A 26,144-nucleotide genomic window follows, 5' to 3' on the forward strand; every position below is an offset into this window, starting at 1 on the left:
TCCTCCGAATAAGTTAAGTATTCTGATTAATTTCATCTCACCGAAGGTCTATTCTCTTATATCTCACTGTTCAACATTCGAGAGGGCTATTAGCATCCTTCAAGCAACCTATGTAAAACCGGTAAATTCTGTGTTTGCTCGTCACCTTCTCGCCACTAGGAAACAAAATCAAGGTGAATCTATTGATCAGTTTCTCCTAAAACTAAAGAATCTTTCTAAGGATTGTAAATTTGAAGATGTTACTGCCTCTCAACATGCGGAGCTAGCGATACGTGACGCATTTATCACAGGTCTCACTTCCTCAACTATTAGGCAGAGATTACTTGAAAGTTTTGAAATTAACCTAGATAATGCCGTAGCAACTGCACGAAGTCTAGAAATGGCCGAACATAATGCAGCAGCTTATGACACATCAATTGTAGAAAAGGCATCTATTCATGCAGATGAATCTGAAAATAACTCTAGTTTGGAACTAACTAATGAATGTGCTGCTGTTTCCAGAAATAATCAGGCGACTTACTTCGCCAGATGCCAATTCTGTGGACGAGAAAATCATTCTCGAAATATTTGCCCAGCTTGGAATGCTGACTGCATTAAATGCGGAAAGAGGGGCCACTTCTTTAAAGTCTGCCGATCTAAAATAAAACAAACAACTTATAATACTAGGACTAGTTCTGCATATATTGCCCTCACTGCGTCATCCCAATGCACTCCATGCACACAATATTCTGTAGTAAATGCAACAATTAATAGTACCTGTTTGAAAGCTATGGTAGACAGTGGAAGCACTCATAACTTTATACGAATGAACATCGTGAGATCACTCGGCCTTAGTATATTACCTTCTAATGATACGGTAAGCATGGCTTCCTTGAATCTCACGAGCAAAACCTTAGGACACTGTGTTGCGTCCATCGCTGTTAATGGACAAATTTACACTAATATGCGTCTATCTATCCTTCCCAACTTGTGTGCTCCAATTATACTAGGACAAGAGTTCATGCAATTGCATAACCGGGTGGAATTCCGTTATAACGGAAAGATACCATCTTTACAGATTTGTAACGTCACTCAGATGAAAATCGAACCACCGTCTCTTTTTGCTAATTTAGCAAAGAATTGTAAACCCATCGCAACAAAAAGCAGAAACTACTCAGCATCGGACTGCAAATTTATCCGGAATGAGATACAAAAATTATTAAAAGAAGGTATCATAATCAAATCGAATTCCCCATGGAGAGCCCAAGTACTAGTAACTAGAAATGAAAGACATAAGCGTCGCATGGTCGTTGACTATTCTGCAACTATAAATCGGTTTACACTTTTGGATGCTTTTCCGCTTCCCAAAATTTCGAATATCATACGCCAACTATCACAGTACAAAATTTTCAATAAGTTGGACCTGACGTCTGCATATTATCAATGCCCTATACGTAGAGACGAGAGAATTTACACAGCATTTGAAGTTGACGGAGGACTATACGAGTTTTCTAGGTTACCTTTTGGGCTACTGAACTCAGTAGCTGTGTTTCAACGTATTATGCATAATCTGATTCAAGAACATGAACTCCAAGGTACATTTGCCTACATTGATGACATTGTCATCGGAGGAAAAACTAATAAAGAATTAAACGAAAATATGGAAGCTTTTAGAAAGGTTATCAACCGTCTTAACTTGCAACTAAACCCTGTAAAATGTGAATATGGTATAACCAAACTAAAGTTTCTAGGGCACTTATTGGAAAATGGAACAATCAGTCCTGATCCAGACAGACTTACACCACTAAAAGAATTACCGATTCCGAACTGCAGTAAGTCACTCAGGCGGGCTCTAGGTTTCTCCTCATACTATTCACCATGGATAGAGAATTTCTCAGATCGGATTTCACCTTTATTAAACATTACGTCCTTTCCTATCACTGAGAAACTCAAAAATCAATTTCAAGCCATAAAAGATGAAATTTGCAAGGCTTCGGTTGCAGCCATTGAGGATGAAGTTCCTTTTACGATAGAACCTGATGCATCTGCGACAGCATTAGCAGCCTGCCTTTCCCAGAATGGACGTCCAGTAGCATATTTTTCCAGAACCCTAACGCAGTTAGAGCGTCGACATTCAGCAGTGGAACGTGAATCTGCAGCCATTGTAGAATCTGTGCATAAATGGCGTGACCTCTTACTCGGTCGACACTTTACCATTATTACTGACCAACAGGCTGCATCATTTATGTTCAACACGCAGACACCAAATCGTATTAAAAACGATAAGCTCTTCGGTGGAGACTTGAACTTTCAAACTATTCTTATCAGATAGTATATAGACCAGGTTCTCTTAATAACTCTGCAGATACCCTTTCTCGATCATGCTCTGCTTCGCGCTCATTATCACTAAAGGACCTGCACGCAGCACTTTGTCATCCTGGAGTAGCGAGACTCTATCACTTTGTGAGGCAGAAGAATCTATCATTCTCCATGGAAGATGCTAAGCACACCTGCGCTGAATGTCAAATATGTGCTGAACTAAAACCAAGGTTCTTCAAACCTCCATCAGGTCGATTAATCCATTCCCGATCCCCCTTTGAACGTCTTTCAATAGATTTCATGGGACCGAAACCATCTATGAATAATCTCAAATACCTACTCGTGATTGTAGATGAATATTCACGCTATCCTTTTGTCTATCCATGTCAGAACATATCAACAAAAACTGTTATAAATTGTCTCCAGAATTTATTTACCTTTTTTGGCTGCCCAGATTCCATCCATAGTGATCGAGGAAGTCAGTTTATTTCATGTGAACTAAAAGAGTTTCTCTGGCAACATGGAGTTGTGATTACCCACTCAACTCAATACCATCCAATCGGCAATGGACAATGCGAGAGAGTAAATGGCACAATCTGGAAAACGATCAAACTTGCACTCAAAACCAGGCAATTGGACGAACGTCACTGGCATGAAGTACTCGACATAGCTTTGCACTCTATTCGATCGCTACTTTGTACAGCAACTAACTCAACCCCACACGAGAGAATGTTTAACTTTTCCAGAAGGTCGGGCACCGGATATACCTTACCCGAGTGGCTGCAAGGAGGACCGGCCCTCCTTAGGAAGTTTGTCCGCCAACACAAGTCAGATCCCCTAGTGGAACCAGTAGATATAATATCTGCAACTCCCAACTTTGCCAGAATTCGTTTCCCTGACGGCCGTCAGTCAACAGTCTCAACAGAAGACCTAGCCCCCACTCCTGTCACTGACCCCTCCTCTACAAACTTGGAATCTCCTGTCTCCCCTGATCATGGTACATCACCAGATTCTACTACTCCATCAAACATCCGCGAACCAGAGTTGATTGATCAACAGGAAACCCCAAAGAATAATACCTCACCAAATGGAGAGTCTTTCTCTTCAGTCGACAAAACAAAGTGTTTAGAAATAGAAGAGCAGTAGCAACAGTCTGACTCGAAGAAGGGCGTTTTCAAATTTCTTCCAGAAGCTACAAAAAGGGGAAGGAAGATCACCTGCAACCCGAAATATAAATAAAATGTGGTGGAGAGGGTTGTGAGTTTAGAGCGCTAGTGCGCATGCGCACCAGATGTTTACAAATAGAACGAAATTGGCGCCTTTTCCCAGCTTAGTCGTTCGTTACCGACCATGTTGTTGTACCTGCTGAATTTTATGTTGAATAAAACCTTTCTAATATCTTAAAAGGTCTTTATTTTTCATTACAATGTTCATTCGCTATTTTGAGTCGCATATGAATGTGCGACGTCATTTAGTTTCGTCTTAAGGTCCCTGACCTTAGAGTCGGAAATGGGAGAAAATCTTTCTAATTGAAAAAAAAAAAGACTTCAAATTCAATGTATATCTCTTCAGGTTTTGAGGATATAGAAGGAATGTAGAAGTCCAAGTCATGGGAAAGAATATTGAGTTCAATCTCAGAAAACTATGTGGAAGAGAGATTGAGGACGTTTTGGGTCGTACTCGGGTACATCAAGCAACTATATATATATATATATATATATATATATATATATATATATATATATGTGTGTGTGTGTGTGTGTGTGTGTGTGTGTATGTATTTATTATATATATATATGTATGTATGTATATATGTATGTATTTATAATATATATATATGTATGTATGCATGTATATATTTATAATAGATATATGTATGTATGTATGTATGTATGTATGTATGTATGCATGTACTAGCACAATGTGTGTTTGTGTGTATGTACGTGTGTGTTGGGGTGGAGAGGGCTCCCGTAAGCCGTGGTAAAGGCAACCTTTCTAGGAGAAACAAATCTCTGATTTAAAAAAAAACATAAAGCGGGAGACCAGTACCCGCATTAAGCTGGTCTGCAGTTTAACTTGTTGCTGGCTATCTTGCTCTTGCTTGTTGCTGGATCTCAACATTTTGAACCGAGAGAAAGATTTAGCTGTTGTACAAAGCTAAGACTCTGTAACATCATCTGTGTATAGATACTCCCTCAGGCATTTGTCTATAAAAATGGAAAAGTTGTGACGCGTGGAGGCTTGAAATGCTGGAAGCATGTAATAATTGATCTCAATGACCGTCTTCAGTGTCATGCTTGCTTGAGCATGTGAATTCACTGGTAGGACTAAAAAAAAAAAAAAAGAAGTCATTTTTGGGCTCATAGACTTTAAGTGGCACTCGTCTGACAAGACGTTGCAATCATCATGTATGTATTTATAGTATATATATATATATATATATATATATATATATATATATATCTTATATATATATATCTTATATATATATATATATATATATATCTTATATATATATATCTTATATATATATATATATATATATATATATATATCTTCAACCAACATTCGACGAATATTAAACGGTCCTAATAATCGGGCTTGAAACCGACGGTATATATATATATATATATATATATATATATATATATATATATATGTAAATGATCAACGGTTGAACCAAACAGCTATAATAGTAAATTGTTAACATGTAACTGCAGCCTTTATTCCTCAAGAGTTGTCTTTTATTGTTGTGGGGTAATAATTTTCAGATAAACTCGGGGCATGCAGAGGAAGGCGACATGCGCAGTGGCTTCGGATATCCAAATCAGTTATGGGGATGGGTATCTAATTAAACTATCTCGCTTTCTCATAATATTTCTCAGTACTAAGATTTATATTTGAGTCTTTACAACCAAGAAGTTGGGATTGGCCATTACTAGATCTCTGAACGGCATCGGATACACTTTACTAAATACCAACGTGCTTGCTGGCGGCCTTTAAAATAAGCTAATTATGCAAGAAATCGATTAAAACTTAGAATGATTTATGAGCACTACTGTAACATATGAAGCTATTTGTATTTTTATTAAAATAAAATCGCCAAGAATTTTCTTACTTTACCATTATTTTTAACGTTTTCTATTTCATAGGAAACATCCCATATATATTCTGTAGATTGCAATAATACTGGCTTATATTGTTTACAGGATGAGAGGTAATCTATTAGTATAGTTAAAAGGCAAGAAATTGAATATTGAAACTAGTAACTTTCACCAAACACATTAAAATTTGATTTTACACCGACCTGTATACTTTTAAAGTCTGTAAACGAATTGTAATATTTGTCGCTGAATTTGAGAAAACCCCACTCTAATAAATATCGTCTCAACTCCGTGATTAATCTTTTTTCAATCGATTCTCCTTTCCCCCAAAAAAGAATGAATATTGTAAATAAATTGTGTTCATATTCTACCCAAGGCAATGCTGAAAAAATAGATCAGCTTTGTAGGTGTATCCTGTAGTTTCTGACTTTAAACTTGATACATACACACGTACACACAAACATTAACAGAAAACAGCGCTTTATAAAATAGAAAATGGATTTAATCTGATATGGAGTGGATTTCATTTATCAATTTCGTGGTTTGAGGATTCGATTTTCTCCGGTTTTGCGTCCGTAACTTTTTAATATTCTATGAATTCTTTTCACAATTTCGTTTGTGCACGTGTTATATCGTACAAATGTCTGTCATTTTGAAAAATATGTTGGCGTCATTTCAATTAGGAATCCTTTCTCTCCTCTTTCAGTTCCCATTTATTTATCTCTCCACGATGGCAATGTAAAACACAACGTCGGTTATAATATGGAGTAAATTCAGCTCCCTAAAATGTTTTTTTTTTTACTTTTATATAGGTAGAAGGTTACATCAAAAGCCAGGTACTTTCTGGAACGGTAAAACAATCGAACCATTTCCCCAGAAAGTTTAGCAACAGACTGAAATCATATCCATCGTTCTCATCACTATTGCCACCAGTATGTCCCATCATTCCCTCATCTGGTTCTGTAGGTAGTGTTTCTATGCTCACCTGAAGGGGCAGTAGGCGATCAGTTTCATCTCTGAACTGTATGTAATCGTCCTCATCGCCCTCAGAATCCAACAGGGGGCGGATATCTTTCACGTGACTTGGTACACCATCAATCAATATATTCTGAGGACTTATGATTTTATTTGTTTTTCCTCTGCAAAATTTTACAGTGCACCCAGCATTCGGGGGTTTTACCCAAACACGGTCTCCCACTTGATATGGTGTATTGACAATGCTATCCACTGATGGTGGGACATCAATTCCTTTTACATGCTGTTCGTAGTGGTAAATCCTATTAGCTGGTGCAGTTGCTGGTGTTCTGGAATAGAGCACTGTGTCCTGGCCGCAATTCTTTTGATGGTGTGGTGACACCACTCCGCTATACCGTTACCTTCAGGAAAATATGCACATCGGTAACGCATTCTAATCCCCCATTCCTGCGTAAATTTCTGAAATTCTTGACATCGAAATGTAGTGGCATTATCAGTCAGAATTTCAAACGAGACACCACGTTCAAAAAAGAGACAGCTCTCAACTGACGTATAATGTTAGATGCATCCTGTCGTGTCAACAGGCGCCATCTCGTGAAACGTGTCAGACCATAATCTGTCAAGGTAAAAAAATGCTTGCCCTCATAATGCGTTAGATCCATCCCTACTCGACACCAGTTGTCCTCCACCTCAAGCTTCCCTTTTTACCTTTGGAACGGTGGCAAATCAATTTGCTGACACTCTTCACACGAGCATATAGTTGCCTTGATTGATGCCCTTGTAGTTGAAGGACACGCTCTTCAGACAAAATATGTGGTCCTCCGAATTCCAAGATGTCCACTCTGCTGATGGATTATACGGATCTGGTCAGATGTTAATTGATCTGTTACGGTTGTGCATGTCTGTTCTGGAGGATCAGATCCCTGCCTCATTACATCAATCCACCTCTTTGGTACTCTAGTAAAGCTATCAGCCAAATTCTGCATCGACAAAACTAAAGTAATGTTCACCTGCAAGCTGTATTCGTCAATTTGACGCTTTATTATTGCCAGTCTCCTTCGTTCTAAAATCTCACTTGCAACTCTAGTCTTAACTCGAGCCATTCCAGTCAAGGTGTCGGTCAACCAGTGGTAAACACACACTGAGTCAGAGTGGAGATGCACAACCTTAGCCTGCCATTGCAATGCAAGATTAAGGTAAGGCCTTTTGACGTGGCATCAAGTTCTGCCAAATTTATATGCTGGGCATCATTTTTCGGATGAATCCCACACGCATCTTCCACAACAGCACCTAATTGTTCCAACACAGCACCTGTAGCCAGTGAACTTGCATCAATCCATGCATTCAGTTCATTTCCAGATACTTGCCACTCACCCTGGGCAGGGTCGTTTCTATGTACTCTGGACAACATTTCAGCCATCATTTGCTGATGAGAATCATCATCCACCAAGTCATCCAATCCTTTGGTTACTGTAGTTACTCGTCTTTTTATTACTCCTGTTGCCGATCGGAGCCATCCACAGACATGTAGATGTCCTACTGATTTACTGCAAATAGAAAACACAATGCGCCTTGTCAATACACTGGGTAACTCTGGAATTGGGCTCCCTTGCTTCCATCGCAAAGTATTGCCCTCCTCCCGGACCTCTCGGCCTAACATGGCACCCCATCCTTTAGGCGCTTAGGGTCTTTGTTTATTAACCCAAACGACTCCAGTTTTATTCAAACCGCATCTGCAGTCATTATATTCTCATTAACGTAGATGTTGCCAATGTAAGTTGAAGCAGCTTTTGCTGTGGTCTCATCCTGCATCAAAACAGTTTTAATAATAGTTGTCATTATTAAAGGTGCTGCGTTAAGGCCCAAACCTAAACGTGTCAAACAATATCGTTTTTCCTTGATTATCACTGTCTGAACTGACCATAATGACTCATGGACACGTATCTGCAGGTTGTTCAACAGCCATGAGCGGAATTAATCCTTTGGGTGGTCCCAGATGTTCTTGTGGGTACAGTATTAACCATCCGTTATCAATGTACGTCTGAAGTTCTTCATATGCGGCCCTATTCTTGGTAGAAACTGCATACGCTGGAATGGTGTTGCACAAGCGATCTGGTGCCTAGTTCATGGTCCATTCCACTTTGCAATCCACGCCTTTTCGTTGTCATCAAACGTAGCACAGAAGTCCTTTTCTTCAATAAACATAGCTGCACAGACTTCTTTCCCTTCTCCAAGAATTACACCTCCAGTCGCTGTGATTATGGCGTCTTTTAGTACTTGTATTGCATCAATTTCAATCAACATGTCATAGCCAAGGGGTTTTTCTTGAATCAACAGAACGTCAACTTTGGCTGTCTCACCCTTCTCAGTACAGATCGTGACAGTCCCTTCACCACAACATGCTCGCGATAAGCTATTGATGGTCATAATGCCGACTGGTTGCTTCCGCCACATCTGACAGCGATGTGCACTAACTATAGACCGGGAACACCCCGTGTCTACAAGTGCTGAACACTGCACATCGTCAATTTTAATGCCAATGACCGGTAATCCTGTGTTTATTGGTTGGCAGGAGGCAAGGGTGGCGATAGTACCTTGCCCCCAACTTCGTTTCCTGAACAGTTGCGAGATATGTGCCAAAACTTATTGCAGCGATAGTATTGTACTGTTCTCTGTGCTTGTAGATATACACACCTCCTATCACTCCGGCACTCCTTAGCAAAATGATTGCCCTCCCTACATTTATAGCACACTGGGCTTGCACATTTATTACAACCTGGGAGAGAATCTACATTGCCTCCATGCGGTTCGAATGCTGCATATCGAATACTAGCTGCTGCTGCAATTGGTTCCTGTTCCTTACAGATGTTTCGGGCTCAGGCCAATAACTCGTCCATTGTCAATTCATCAATTCATGACTATGCCTGCAACAGTTTACTGATCTCCTCAGGTAAGCCTACTAAAAAGGCACAGCTTAATATCTTATCGTTGATCCCACCAAACAGTACAGGAAACTTTCGTACGTCAGCTAGGTACATGTCAACCGTTTCCTTGAGGTGAAGTCGCTGGCTCGTGAACTGTTTCCATGCAATAAACGGATCTAGAACAAACGCTGTATACAGACTTTGCTTGATTTCATCCCAGTCTTATTCATCCCCGAGTTGCTGGTAGACTGCATAGGCCCCTCCGGTTAACCTCAGAGGAATGACTGTGGCTGGTTCTTTAATTTTGCACAGTTTACAGATTTTCTTAGCCTTCTCAACCCATTCGACGACAGATGATCCAATGGTAGATCGGTGAAACTCAGGTATCAAGCGAAAGTCGAATCTGTCCATTTTTTTACTGCTTTTTGAGTACCGCACACCAAAGGCCGAAATAGCCTATAATTAAATAACCCACCTGTTATTTCTTCTGCCCTTCACATCAGCAATTTCTTGGTTAAGTTTGACACTGTTGTCCAAACTTCTAACATCCAAACTTCTGTATATGTAATGCACCTTCTCTCAACTGCAAAAGCACTTCTGCTGATCGAACTTACTTCTTCAAAATCCAACTTCATTTTCATGCTCTCTGAAAAATGAACCCTCTTTTATCTCCAACCAGGAGCATCTCATCTGCATATCAGGTGATAACATTACAGGCATATAAAGAGATAAGGCAGCCATTTTTATTTCTTTCTTCTTTCCTTCCACGACTGACCCGTTGAATCATGCACATGTGCTAGTTAGGTAAGTCATTTTTTGTTTTGTTTTGTTTAATTGGTGAGCCTGCAAAAAGCTTCTGAACAACAGTTTAAAAAGGCAAAAACTATAAAAAAGCAAAAACATTAAAAAAAAAATACAGCTTCCTATTACAGTAGCTTCTTTCCAAGAACTGCAATGTTATGGAACTCTCTTTCTGCTCACTGTTTTCCTTCTACCTACAACCTAGGTCTTTTCAAGATTAAGGTCAATAGGTATTTCCTGTCCTTGCAATAATAAGCTTTCTTACATCAAGTGGTTCCATGCTTTGTCTCAAGCGATTTCTATTAAAGCACACAATACAAGTAACATATTTATTTGGTTAATTAATTCCGATTTCAGTTACATAAATTCAAACAACACACACTCGTGTCGTAGTATTTTCTTATTCACCAGTTTAAAACGGTGACAGTAGTTTCGTATCAATTAAATTGGCTTAATTAGCCTATTTAAATTATCTCCAATGTTAAAAATCATTTTTATTTACAAAACATATTTACTTTGACTATTAGGATTACTGTCCCCATCTTGGATTAGGAATTAAGATGACCTTAGGTTAACATCATGAGATAAGATTAAACGAGTTAGATTTATACGTCACATGGAAACTTAAAGAATCTTACAAGCGACGGATTATGAGCTCGTTAGCAGGTGGAATCAAATTATAGAGAACAAATGTCGTTATTATTATGAATAAAGAGTTTCAAAATCACATTTTTTATTTTCAGGGTGAAATTTTAAATCTGCAAAACCTTGTGAATCTAATATTAATCGTACACATTTTTATGCGCCCAACGGACCATTAATAATCTAGTATAACAATACCATATAGGCTTTATTAATTTCTCTTTTTTGCTTTTGTGAAATTATGTTTGTTTTGTTTTTGTTTTGTTTTTTTAATTGGTGGGCTTGCAAAAGGTTGTGAACCACAGTTTCAAAAGACAAAAACCATAAAAATGTAAAAACATTAAAAAAAAAAAAAGAAAAGAAAAAGAAAAAAAAAATACTCAAAAGATCAAATCGCAGATCTTATAAATAATAAAAACGAAGCGAAGTAATTGACTTACTGAAATAATTCGTACGTTTCGTGGTTCTTAACGCCATATGTTTGTCTTTTCGGCTGACATAACAAATTGCAATGAAAATTGGGCGCGGCAGATGTTTACCCATTCGCCAGACCGATTCTTTTGCACGAATGACTTCAAACGAGATCAATGGTCCGCTGTCTTTCCCCAAATGAGTCACGACTCTAATGCTTTCATTGATAAATGAAATTAAATAGACTTTGGGGATTTAAGGTTCAAGGGAGATCACTCTGTTATTGGTATTGCTTATTATTATTATTATTATTATTATTATTATTATTATTATTATTATTATTATTATTATAATAATAATAATAATAATAATAATAATAATAATAATAATATCATGACTGTTGTTATGTCTCTGCAAATAAACTAAAACAATGTATCTATTTAAATCAGACGGGTATAATGAAATAGTTGTAGTTGATATCTCATATGTTAAAAATGTTGGAGGATGTGTACCTTCTCCCTCAGCTACTGATTCAAAATCTATAAACACATCCAATCATATCTTTACAGCCCGGGTCCAGTATTCGGTCCCCTATTATTTTTGTACCTATAAATAATTTACCTGATAGCTTGATAAACAAGGAAGGTAGTATGAACTATGAGTTGCAGTGAATGATATTTAAGGCGTTTAATCAACTTTGCAACAACTGGAAAACAAAAATCCACCCTCAAATTTGAATTAAGATTTTATGACAGCAACGTCTAATCCACAATGCTATATGGAAGTGAAACTTGGCCTCTCAAAATCATAGAATGAATTAAATTCTCTAGGGAAAATTGTGAAAACCGAGAAAATGGCTTATCGTTAAAGCATCCATGTATGTGTGTGTCATGTGGAATCAAGCTGTCAGGTGGGTTGGTTGGTTGGTTGTTTTTGTTTTACGGCATATCAACCCTTTTCGGGTTATTTAATACCGAATCCAAAGATTTTGAAGAAAAAATTTTTCATAGAATATATTTTTGTTTTCAAGTCGGTTTCTATTTAACCCATAGTTGGAACCCTAACAGGTACTACCACTCCGGGTCAGAGTGGACCTGGGAGCAATGGTAATTAAAGGGTGGCTCCACACTCCCCAAAGCCCGCAAACTGGGGCCTCACCACTGGATATAGTTTAAGGTCATATCCAGGACCCCCATTGAGGGACTTTTACCCTCTGCAGGGAGGCAGTCGGTGTATTCTAATGCCCCACCGACAGGGCCAGCTGTCAGGTGGGATAAATCATGATGGCAACGCCTAAAACTTTTATAACTAGCAGTCTCTCAAAGTGACACAAAAACTCCTTGCTCACGTGCAAAATCTTGCTACTCGACTGCATAAATGGAGGCTACAGAGAGAATGCAGACAGACTGTTACAAGAATCCTTGGAGACTGGTGTTGTGTGTTACTGAGTCACTTTGCTATCTTGCCTTTTATTTATTAATTTTTTTTCCTTCGATTTTGTGTTGCAAGCTATTTCGATGTCGTGGACAAATTAGAGCTAAAGTTGTTCCCTGAATTCGAAAGCTTCCCCACTGGCCCATGCGTCTTCAAATGATTCGAAAAGGACAAACACATATACAGGCCATCCAAAATAAAAAAAGCCCGCATTGATCATCCCACTGAGGCTCACAAAAGGAGCCTACTCTGTGTACCAGCAACTTGAGGATGACGTGGACTCGGAAGAAATTAAGCAAGCACTATATGCGGCCTTTGGTATAGAACCCTTCATTGCATGGAAACAATTTACTGAACTGGGCAAAACAGTTGATGTTTATCTGGCTGATTTAAGAAGGCTGGCCGTACCGTTCGATAGAGTGAACGACTGCATACTAGAATGTGCATTTTTTCCAGGTCTTCTAGACAACACTAGTCGGCTACTGCAAGCATCTTCGAGGCTTAATGAGCTTGGATTAGATGAATTACTAGCCAGAGCCTGAAACATTTTAAAAGACTCGGGACTAGTCACGGCAGCTATAAAAGCACCCAAACTATAAACAGAGAGCCAAAGATTCTACAGATATGGTGGACCCAACCATTTCTCCAGGGACTACCAAAGCCAGAGCAATACAGGGAACACAAATGACCAAAGAGCACAAGGATGAATACGCTGTTGTCGTTGCAACAAGCTAGGCCACATATTGCAGAATTGTAAGGAAACTAGTGTGGGGAGAATATACTCTCGTTACCCTTGTCTCATGTCAGTCAATAGATGCGGCGTTGCCTGTGCTTGACATGGAAATCGACAGTGTATTTTGCTCGGTGCTCAACAGTCAATAGTTAGAGATGAATCGATGCTGGACATGGAGCGGTCAGCAAATAAAAAGTTGGACGATTGATGGAGTGTTCCAGGCTTGCTGTGGAATCGGAAGTGTGTCGATCCTCACAAATGGGGATGTTCAGTCTAAAGTCAACGTTCTGATGGCTCATGGGATGCCCCCTTGGTTACAACCTGCTGCTTGAAATCAACACAATTCAAGCGTTAGGAGGAGTTACAGTCTCACCGGCTGAAGACGTGAAAATTGGTTGAAGAATGAGGGTGTGTATGGCTTTGTGTATTAATGAACACAATTTCAACATCTTTGATTCTGATGAGTAAGTGTGGACTGCCAGGTGGAAATGGGCCCCAAAGGACTTGCCAGTTCAACTCCACAACAAGATTGCAGAATACAAGGTATCTGATAACGTCAGAGAAGAGTACGAGAAGGAACTGGAACTTTGGGATCACAAACGGCTGGTTGATTTTATATCCTCAGGAGAGACTGAAGCATCCCAAGGGTTTGATTCTTTTAAAGGCAGTTGTGCAGAAGCAAAAGCAGAGGGTACGTCCAGTGTTGGACTACAATGAATTAAATGGCTTCATGGATGCGTTCACTGCCAATACAGAAGTATATGCACAAAAGCTGAAACAATAGTGGAGGCAAGGAGTTGATGTATCACTTCTGGATTTACAGAAAGCATATCTTTAGATCCACGTTGACGAGGCACTTTGGTCATTTCAAACTGTCCTTTTCAAAAGCCAGCGCTTTTGTCTCATGCAACTAGGATTTGGCCGTGTCAATGTATGTTGAGAACATTTTCATCAATGAAAGTGTGGTCTCTGTATTGTGTATGCCCCAGCATTTTTCGGATTTCAGTTTGGTCTGCAAGGATCTGGTGCAATTAAAAGATGGAGGTTTGGCTTGCACATTCAGGAAGAAAGCGGCACCCCTCGATACAAATAAGGAAATCAGATTCCTCAAGTCCCTGATGTGCTTATTTGTCAGCAGATGTTTTTCCTATATATTTTTTTTTTTTTTACACAGTGATCACCACTTATCAAGGCCCGGAAACCACTCAGGGATAAGAGTTATTGCAAGTACATTACGTTACTGTGGAGATTTGATGAAGTGTTTACTTAAGGGGGCTGTTCATTAGGAATTTGTTAACGTTGGACTTGAAGACATCCAAGTTGTAGTCAGGTGGGAAGCAGGCAGACGGAACAGAGTTCCACAGGCGTGCAGTTCTAAGAAAGAAGCTTTGTTCATGGAATCCACGTTTTGATTTAGGCACAGATAAAGAGTGGGGGAAATTTTTCACAGCAGATTCAGCTAGACGGGTGTTTTTCGTGAAAGATTGGCGAGGGGGGACCAGAGATTGGAGTTCAGACGAGCACCTGCCATGGAAATAACGATAAAACAAGGATAGGCTCGCAACGTCTCTTCTGTGGGAGAGAGGTTGCAGGGTAGAGAAAAGGGCATCCTCCACTAAGCCACGAAGTCTATTTTGTACTCTGTCAAGGCAGGATAGGCTGTTTTTAGCAGCTCCTGCCCAGATATGGCAACAGTATTCGATCCTTGGACGTACTTGGCTTTTATATAGATAGAGAATTGCATCAGAAGTGAGACATCTTCTGGGAAACTTGTAAGTCATATAAACTTAGCTGAGCTCGATGTGGCGCTCAGAGGTGAAACTTGCCACTTTTGTGGGAGGCAACAAGATTACACTTGGTCACCAGTTCGGAGTGAGTGCATTGTAGGATTTACAACACTTTGACTGGAAAGGCACAGATGAATACAAGAGATGCTGGCGAAATGCTGATTAACTGGCCATGGATTAAATAAAGAATTACTCCACTTACTCTTGATCATCACCTTATAATATTGTGTGTTTAGCAAAAGGGAACATCAAGTACCAGGTTTTAAAGCCTTTACAATACCTTGGCTGAGGGTTGATCTTTGTTCTCCTAGCTCATCAGCAAACACCCTAACCACTATGCCAAATGATAAAACCTCCCCCAAAGAAACTGAAATTTAGGGAATTAATATATAATACCTACAATTAGTTTATATATTATTGTTATTAGATATTGGATAATTAATATCTAGTTCCTAATTTTTTTAATTTAAAAAAATATCAGAGATATCTGCATTTTCAGAAAGAGCTTCCACCCCCTTTTTACCCACTTTTTATAAAATTAATTTAAATTAAATATAGTTCACTTCTCCACTTCTTACATTTTGCAGCGGTGTTTCACAATTCATAATGCTCAGTTAATTAGTTTAGGAATGGATCTTTACTAAATGGACCATCACATCTTATTTTATGTGCATCCAGCATATTTACAAGAGCTTCTATTCATTAGCTGGTCTGCCATGCTTAGATTTGAAATGCCATTTTGACTGGTCTGTAATACTTTAATTTGAAATTTCATTTTACTGATGTGTCAAGCCATAGTCTGATATTATATTGTTGCTGGTTTATCAAGCAATAATTTCAAATTGCATATTTACTGGTCTTTATAATTTTGTTTGAAATAGTATTTTATCTGGTCTGTCACGATTCATTTTGAAATATCATTTCAGTTGATCTGTCAAACCTCAGTTTGAAATTCTGTCAAGCTTTTGTTTAAAAATGACATTTTCATGCTTTAGTTTGAAATTACATTTTTGCTAGTCTGTCAAGCTTTGATTTGAAATAGCATTTTAGCTTATGTGTTAATCTTTAGTGTGAAATGGTATTTTTGCTGACGTGTCAAATTTTTGCTGGTCTGTCAAGCTTTAGTTTGAAATTAAATTTTTGCTATTTTGTTTCTGAATTTTTTAAAGATTAATTATTCATAATATTTGGATTCTTCAGACTACTGTTCTCATATTGAGTGATATTTTCACAACGTAACTCCATCCTTTTTCAGGAAGGTGTATCTTGTTGAACTCGGGAATCTTTTTGTGTGACTCAGAATCTTTTTGTTGAATTCTGTAATCTGCATAAAATTTTGTCCAAAATGGCTCGTGGTGTAAGGGATAAAGTACTTGATTACATTCAGTTGTAAGTTACACTTTCTGGGTGTTGGCGCTTAAAATACAATAGCGAATTAATTGGGACTTCTATCCACTCAGGGCTGACGGAATGAGAGCATGGATTAAATAAAGAGTTCCATTCGAAGTTCTGTGCACAATTTCCAGTTCGACAGAAAGATTCCAGTTTGTAGAAAGATTCCCGAGTTAACACAGATACACCTGAAGAAGGTCGGAGGTTACACCGACCCAAAGGTTGTGAAAATAACACTCTAGACAAGGGCAGTAGTCTGAAGTATCTAAATAATAAGTACACTTTTGCTGGTTTGTCAAGCTTCAATTTAAAATGCCGTTTTTGTTGGTCTACAAAGCGTTTGTTTTAAATAGTGCAAATTGAATAGATTCATCTTTTAAAGATACGTCCAATCATATTTATAACAGCGTTTTTAATCTGTCCGTTGTCATGATTAAGTATGAAGTACTTTTTTCATTGGTCTTTCATGCTTAAGTTTGAAATTGCATTTTCTCCAGTAAACCTGCAGATTAAATGAATGAATCTTAAAGATAATAAATTATTTGATTTTTCTACTTTTATTTATTACTTCATGTATTGCTACCATTCATTTGCTACGACAGTTTCTGACATGTTCAACTAAGATTTTCCGAATTTTCCAATCATCTGAGATTATGGTCCCGCGTTGCCATTTTGATCCATTCTCAAGTGGTTTCTTGCGACAAGAGACTAATTTCTTCCCATTTTTCAATATCATTCTTTCCTTTCCAAATTTTACCTATAAGCCTCCATGCATACAAAAGCAAATGCAAATTTCTGCTACTCACATCAATAATTACTCAAATTGGATTAAGTTAAGAGGTACGATTAAATAAAACTCTTTGGTATAAGTGCGGAGTTCAACCTTATTTAAAATAAACAAATACAGAAACATTTTTATGGTCCTGACATGGATTGAAAATGTCAAGTAATTCTTTTACATAGAAAATCACTTTATTACAATTTTTACCAATTATAATGATAAATCGTAGCCATTACAATGCTGATTGTGATCTCGATAGTTCGAATTGAGTCGCCTTTCTTTATTTATTATGGCCGATCATGATATGATTGTCTTACTTCCTCATAAAATTTGATTTTCTTAGTTTAAAACACTACTTGATCAATTTACGTGATTTTTGGGATATGATATTTGCGTTTTGTGACGGCACATACATCATAAATGATTATTTCTGTACTTTTGTTTTTTAATTATGTTGAACTCTGGACATGCACCAAGTGTTTCTTTATGATTTCCGTATCCTGGAAGTTTTGCCAAGTTTTGAAAAGTTCCATCTGATTAATAATTATATAATTCCAGTTTAATTTTAAAACTCTATGTAGTAAAGTGAATTTTACTTAAAAAAAATATTTTTAAATTTTACATAAATAATAGTCTTTACTTGTAATAAAAATATGATTTGGAATTTTAAATTACAAAAATATTTCTCATATAAGCTTTAAAATATTTTATTTCAATGTAAAGACTAAAAATATATGTTTATCACAAAATATTTAAAAAATAAAGCATTTCAAAATAAAAACAAAATATATTTTTATTACAAGATATTAAAAAGCATTTCAAAGTAGAAAAAATATATTTTTATTACAAGATATTAAAAATACATTTCGAAGTAGAAAAAAAATATTTTTATTACAAGATATTAAAAAGCATGTCAAAGTAGAAAAAATATATTTTTATTACAAGATATTAAAAATAAATTTCAAAGTAGAAAAAATATATTTTTATTACAAGATATTAAAAAGCATGTCAAAGTAGAAAAAATATATTTTTATTACAAGATATTAAAAATAAATTTCAAAATAGAAAAAATATATTTTTATTACAAGATATTAAAAATACATTTCAAAGTAAAAAAAATATTTTTATTACAAGATATTAAAAAGCATTTCAAAGTAGAAAAAAAATATTTTTATTACAAGATATTAAAAATACATTTCAAAGTAGAAAAAAAATATTTTTATTACAAGATATTAAAAAGCATGTCAAAGTAGAAAAAATATATTTTTATTACAAGATATTAAAAATACATTTCAAAATAGAAAAAATATATTTTTATTACAAGATATTAAAAATACATTTCAAAGTAGAAAAATATTTTTATTACAAGATATTAAAAAGCATTTCAAAATAGAAAACATATATTTTTATTACAAGATATTAAAAATACATTTCAAAGTAGAAAAAATATATTTTTATTACAAGATATTAAAAATACATTTCAAAGTAGAAAAAATATATTTTTATTACAAGATATTAAAAAGCATTTCAAAGTAGAAAAAAAATATTTTTATTACAAGATATTAAAAATACATTTCAAAATAGAAAAAATATATTTTTATTACAAGATATTAAAAAGCATGTCAAAGTAGAAAAAATATATTTTTATTACAAGATATTAAAAATAAATTTCAAAGTAGAAAAAAAAAATTTTTATTACAAGATATTAAAAAGCATGTCAAAGTAGAAAAAATATATTTTTATTACAAGATATTAAAAATACATTTAAAAATAGAAAAAATATATTTTTATTACAAGATATTAAAAATACATTTCAAAGTAGAAAAAATATTTTTTTATTACAAGATATTAAAAAGCATTTCAAAGTAGAAAAAATATATTTTTATTACAAAATATTAAAAATAAATTTCAAAATAGAAAAAATATATTTTTATTACAAGATATTAAAAATACATTTCAAAATAGAAAAAATATATTCTTATTACAAGATATTAAAAAGCATTTCAAAGTAGAAAAAAATATTTTTATTACAAGATATTAAAAATCATTTCAAAGTAGAAAAATATATTTTATTACAAGATATCTCTTCTATCTATCTATTCTTCTATTCTATCTTCTTTCTTTCTTCTTCTATCTATCTTCTATATAAATAAAATGAACTCATTTTTTCCCGTCGGATTTTGACATTAATAGGATTAAAAATCAAGATATTTCATGCAAATATAATATGCACAAACGGCAGAACAATATCTGAGGTGTGTTATAGGCTTATTATTTCTCAAATTCCTCGATAATCTTAGATTTCTATACTTTTTCTGCTGAGAAGTCACGGCCAAAATCGGTTAAGATCAATGGAAGTGGTAAAATATTTTCTCTCTAATAAATTCCTCCTCCCCCTGCCACCACTTAAAACCGTTTGGGGATCGTTCACAAGGAACAGTTGAGAAGAGAACACCGGTTTGGCTTCGTAGTTCTTTCATATGAAGTTATTTAAAATCACTAAACTTAGCTGCAGTGCTCTGTTGCGTAGTGGTTAGCGTGCTGGACAATTCACATTATATTTTCACGTTCGCGCCGACCTACCGTAGTCGTTTTTTTTTTTTTTTTCCTAAACAACTGGAATGGACTTTTCTTGGTGGCCGAACTGTTAACGTTGCAGATGTTTTTTTTGGGGTTTTTTTCACACTTTATTTTCCTACTTTTACTCATGACTCCGGGTTTGATCCTTCCTAATTACCTACCATAACATTTTTTAAAACTCCCCCCCCCGTCCCGGAAACAAACACTCGGGCAACGCTGGGTACCCCCGCTAGTCTATCTATCTATATAAATAAAATGAACTCATTTTTTCCCGTCGGATTTTGACATTAATAGGATTAAAAATCAAGATATTTCATGCAAATATAATATGCACAAACGGCAGAACAATATCTGAGGTGTGTTATAGGCTTATTATTTCTCAAATTCCTCGATAATCTTAGATTTCTATACTTTTTCTGCTGAGAAGTCACGGCCAAAATCGGTTAAGATCAATGGAAGTGGTAAAATATTTTCTCTCTAATAAATTCCTCCTCCCCCTGCCACCACTTAAAACCGTTTGGGGATCGTTCACAAGGAACAGTTGAGAAGAGAACACCGGTTTGGCTTCGTAGTTCTTTCATATGAAGTTATTTAAAATCACTAAACTTAGCTGCAGTGCTCTGTTGCGTAGTGGTTAGCGTGCTGGACAATTCACATTATATTTTCACGTTCGCGCCGACCTACCGTAGTCGTTTTTTTTTTTTTTTTCCTAAACAACTGGAATGGACTTTTCTTGGTGGCCGAACTGTTAACGTTGCAGATGTTTTTTTGGGGGTTTTTTTCACACTTTATTTTCCTACTTTTACTCATGACTCCGGGTTTGATCCTTCCTAATTACCTACCATAACATTTTTTAAAACTCCCCCCCCCCCGTCCCGGAAACAAACACTCGGGCAACGCTGGGTACCCCCGCTAGTCTATCTATATAAATAAAATGAACTCATTTTTTCCCGTCGGATTTTGACATTAATAGGATTAAAAATCAAGATATTTCATGCAAATATAATATGCACAAACGGCAGAACAATATCTGAGGTGTGTTATAGGCTTATTATTTCTCAAATTCCTCGATAATCTTAGATTTCTATACTTTTTCTGCTGAGAAGTCACGGCCAAAATCGGTTAAGATCAATGGAAGTGGTAAAATATTTTCTCTCTAATAAATTCCTCCTCCCCCTGCCACCACTTAACACCGTTTGGGGATCGTTCACAAGGAACAGTTGAGAAGAGAACACCGGTTTGGCTTCGTAGTTCTTTCATATGAAGTTATTTAAAATCACTAAACTTAGCTGCAGTGCTCTGTTGCGTAGTGGTTAGCGTGCTGGACAATTCACATTATATTTTCACGTTCGCGCCGACCTACCGTAGTCGTTTTTTTTTTTTTTTTTCCTAAACAACTGGAATGGACTTTTCTTGGTGGCCGAACTGTTAACGTTGCAGATGTTTTTTTTGGGGTTTTTTTCACACTTTATTTTCCTACTTTTACTCATGACTCCGGGTTTGATCCTTCCTAATTACCTACCATAACATTTTTTAAAACTCCCCCCCCGTCCCGGAAACAAACACTCGGGCAACGCTGGGTACCCCCGCTAGTTAAAAATAAATTTCAAAGTAGAAAAAATATATTTTTATTACAAGATATTAAAATAAATTTCAAAATAGAAAAAATATATTTTTATTACAAGATATTAAAAATACATTTCAAAGTAGAAAAAATATTTTTATTACAAGATATTAAAAAGCATTTCAAAGTAGAAAAAATATATTTTTATTACAAGATATTAAAAATACATTTCAAAATAGAAAAAATATATTTTTATTACAAGATATTAAAAATACATTTCAATATAGAAAACATATATTTTTATTACAAGATATTAAAAATAAATTTCAAAGTAGAAAAAATATATTTTTATTACAAGATATCAAAAATACATTTCAAAATAGAAAAAATATATTTTTATTACAAGATATTAAAAATAGATTTCAATACATTTTTATTTAAAAACAGAATATATTTTTATTACAAGATATTAAAAAAAAACATTTCACAGTAAAAACGAAATATATTTTTATTACCCGAAAGTTTAAGAATATAACACTTCCAAGTAAAGAAAAAAAAATCAATTTTAACTTTTAGATTAAATATGGTTCTTGGCAATATACAAAGACACTTCCGTCGTCGAAAATTGGCCTTACCAAAGCCAGGGACCACATGGAAACAGTTATCCGTTGCACTTTGCCGCTATTAAATACATTAAATAGTTCTGAAATGAAAGAATATCAAAAACTTATCAACTTTGTCATATGTTAAGAAAGCTGCGTTTTATTTTGTACTTATCTCCCATTGGGAAGAAATTCTACGTTAAGTTTGGCATTTTTCCAAGCATGTGGGGTGGGGGCAATTAAAATGCTGATTTATAGGGAGGTACTGTTTCTTTGTTTTATTGCCTTGTAATGTTTCCTAAAAATCAATTTTTGGATCGAATCCAACAAGCTTGCAGTGAATTTATGACCGTTTCAGACCCTGTTAGATTTGCAGGGAAAATAGTTATTGGGTCAACTCGAAGGGAAATAAAATATTCATCGTCCGCTTAGTATAAAAATGATTACTAAATAATTAAACCTTGTTTTGGAATAATTGAAATATATTCTACGAGTAATGTATCTCTACTATTATATAAAAGGAACTTTGTTGGTGTATCTGTATGACCGTTCCCTATGGACTCTGAAACGGCTCGGCAGATTTTTATGAAATTTCACACAAAGGTACTTTATTTGCTTGGCAGTGTTCGTAAATAGGTTTTATATCGAAATGTCTTTGATAAGTATTGATAAACGATAATCGAAATAATCAGATGAAAGAAGGAGCAGGTCATTTTGACTACAGTTAACATCTTACACAGCCTAACATCACATGTGCATTTGAGAAGTTTTATTACTACACAAGTCGAAACGCCCGCCATATAAAATCAGCAGTACATTCTTTGATATGACAGAGGCGCGTTCAAAATGAATGTTTCTGTTTAAAGCATAATTGAACCATGATATTTGACATTTTCATTTTAAACTTACATTTAAGCCATTATCGCCGCACAACCAGTAAGGCCAGGCATATAAAATCCACAGTAGGTTTTTTGATATGACAGCAGTGCGTTTGAAATGAATGTTTCTGTTTAGAGCACAATTGACTTTTGCATTGTAAACTTTAATTTAATCTATATATATAAAAAAATAATTTTATAAAATCAATAGTAGGTTCTCTACAGTGCAATGTAGGCTACAATGTATTGTGAACTAATTTGCTGCATGAGCCCTGTGCACTGCAATGGGTTCCCAACTCGAGTAAGAAATCAATCAATTTGATTGAAAAATGGGCGATTTCACCGATTTCGATGACAATAAAAATATGAGAGTGCAAAAAATTCGTTGATCATCATTTAATCCTGGACAACGTCGGGTTACCCTATGTGTATAATTATGTTTTTTGTTTTCTTCGTATCAAAATGTACTGAAAAATAGTTAAAAATTTCATTTTTTTATTTTTAATTCTTATTCACCCAATGCAAGGCATAAGTCACTTAGGCATAAGCGACTACTATTTGAGATTATGTATACAGGAACACTATGAGAGTTGAGTAGCAGGATGTCTATTCACATTACATTTAAATTTCTGCATGTTACTACAGTCAGAGATGCCAGATTCTGGGAGGGAATTCCAAAGTCTAGCAATTTTTGGGGAAAAAAACTACAGTGAAGAGGTGGGGTTTTGCTGCTTATTTGGTTAGTCATAGATATTTACGCTGAAGGAGTACAAGTGCTACACGTTTGACAGGGCACATGCCATTAAAATACTTCTAGAACAAGCACAGAGATGAACATTACAGTGATAGGACAGGGGTTGGAGCTTGGTTGATAGTGTGGGAGCTATTAGGTTGGAGACTTTTTTGGAACGTGTCTAATAGGGAGAGACTAGTTGATGATGCACTAGCTCAGATGTAGCCACAACACTATATGCCCAGGTGAATGGTGACTTTTTAAACATAATTTATAGCATTGGATTTTAAATTAATTTGTTTTAGGTAGTGGTCACAGTTTCGATGGCACATTTTCTAAATGGTAAAATTCACAAATAATAATAATAATATCTGTGTTACTAACTCATATGTGGGATGTCTCTCGTAGGATGTCAGGCGAGCTTCCGACTTCAAATTAATATAAACCTACGTTACTTCCGGTTTGGCGATGGACGCAACAGCTGACACGTCACGTTTTTTTTTTTTTCACTTTCTTTTCCTCCTTTGCGGTACAGATAAGAGCCTGCCTGCCTACTACCACTTTCTTTTTTGCTCAATGCACACCTCCAAACACCCGGGCAACGCCGCGCACTCATGTTGCATTGTGAGTGTTATTATTATTAAGATGACGTATATTCTGTATTGTTGTTGTTCGTTTTAGGAAGAGTTTTAGTGTTTTATCTAGAGACAGTCTTAAGATGTTCATGTGTTGAGTTTTCATACGTCTTAAGATGTTCATGTTGTTGAGTTTCATATGTCTTAAGATGTTCATGTGTTGAGTTTTCATGTCTTAAGATGTTCATGTGTTGAGTTTCATATGTCTTAAGATGTTCATGTTGTTGAGTTTCATATGTTAAGATGTTCATGTTGTTGAGTTTCATATGTCTTAAGATGTTCATGTGTTGAGTTTCATATGTCTTAAGATGTTCATGTTGTTGAGTTTCATATGTCTTAAGATGTTCATGTGTTGAGTTTCATATGTCTTAAGATGTTCATATGTTGAGTTTCATATGTCTTAAGATGTTCATGTGTTGAGTTTCATATGTCTTAAGATGTTCCTGTTGTAAGAGATACTTATTAATACAAGAGAGCCGACAGCTTGTAATACACAATGAGAGGAGATTGATATATAGATAGATAGACCGAGAGTTTGTGCGTTTGGCATTTATACGTTTGACAGTTCTGTATGAACGGGAGTGTTTCTCTAAATATTGATAAATATATTTCTTACCTGTTTTTTGGATGATGATTTTCACAAAGTTCTTACAATATAAATGGACAATACCTTTTCTACTGAATCACAACACGAAGACGCAGATACACAAAGATGATGACGTCCTTTATTTTATGACCGGTCCTGATTTCGCTTGAGGAATTCAAAGTTTCTTTACATAGCTTTTCTTTAACCTTCGTTTCCAAGGTTTGGTGTCATAGGCTGTCTCTGACCCCTCTCTCGGCTCTCTCTCCCCTCCGACTCTTCTCCTCTTCTCCCAGACTGCATCTAAAACTCTACCTATATTAAGAACTCGTCACGTCATCGCATGATTAAACATGTGCTCATCGAGCACGTTGGATGACATGCATCACACTGACATGACTCAACAATTTTAGTAACCTATTTTCCGAGTAATATGTTTACAATTCTAATTGACGATTAAATTCCTTATTTTAATTTCCATTTTTATAACAGAAAAATTTCATCATTACATTCCTTTCCCAATAAACAGATATGTAAGCTAAACAATTGCAATTCCACATTCCTTATTTCAATAACATTCTGTATTTATTTTAACTTATGATTGGAATTCTCAATTCCAAATCTAGCTTCGCAGGTTCGAATCCTTGACTATCCTATTTCATATTTACATTTAACTAATTCTCTGTTTTTTTTTTTTACTTACATGAAAAGGAGCCAGCCCTTTATCATGTAACACCCAGACTAGTAATTTATAATGGTAATATCATCGAAGTTAAGCAACGTTCTGTCTGGCCAGTACCAGGCGAGTGACTATTGTGGAATACCAGGTGTTGTATGTATTTAGGTATGCATGTACATATAACAGTTAAGAAGCTGATCGCCCTGGGCTTGTTCGGTTCCAGATAACCTTTGACCAAGGTGTAGCATCTGTTCGCTTTCCTCTGATATTCCAGGAATTACCATTCAGAGGGTAGATGGAGCTTCTCAGCTGTGGTAAAAGCAATCCATCTGCGTAGGAACGATGATGAAAAACTAAATTGGATAGAAAGGTCTGTTGGCTCTGTAAAGTAATCTTCTAGCGATCGTATGACAAATAAAAAACACCCACTTTCAATTTGTCAGAGCCAAAATGGAAGTAGTAAGGCTTAAAAAATCTGTCAGAAAAATGCTCATGTCACTGCACAATCTGATCTAACCAGAAATAGCGAAACATAAAAAGTTAATTAGTTTGATTAAATGGGTGAAAAGCGGAAAAATTCCTTTGAATATAACTAGTGAGATTAGACC

The sequence above is a fragment of the Euprymna scolopes genome, chromosome 1, assembly GCF_053919585.1.
Source record: "Euprymna scolopes isolate OS-2025 chromosome 1, ASM5391958v1, whole genome shotgun sequence".
NCBI lineage: Eukaryota > Metazoa > Mollusca > Cephalopoda > Sepiida > Sepiolidae > Euprymna > Euprymna scolopes.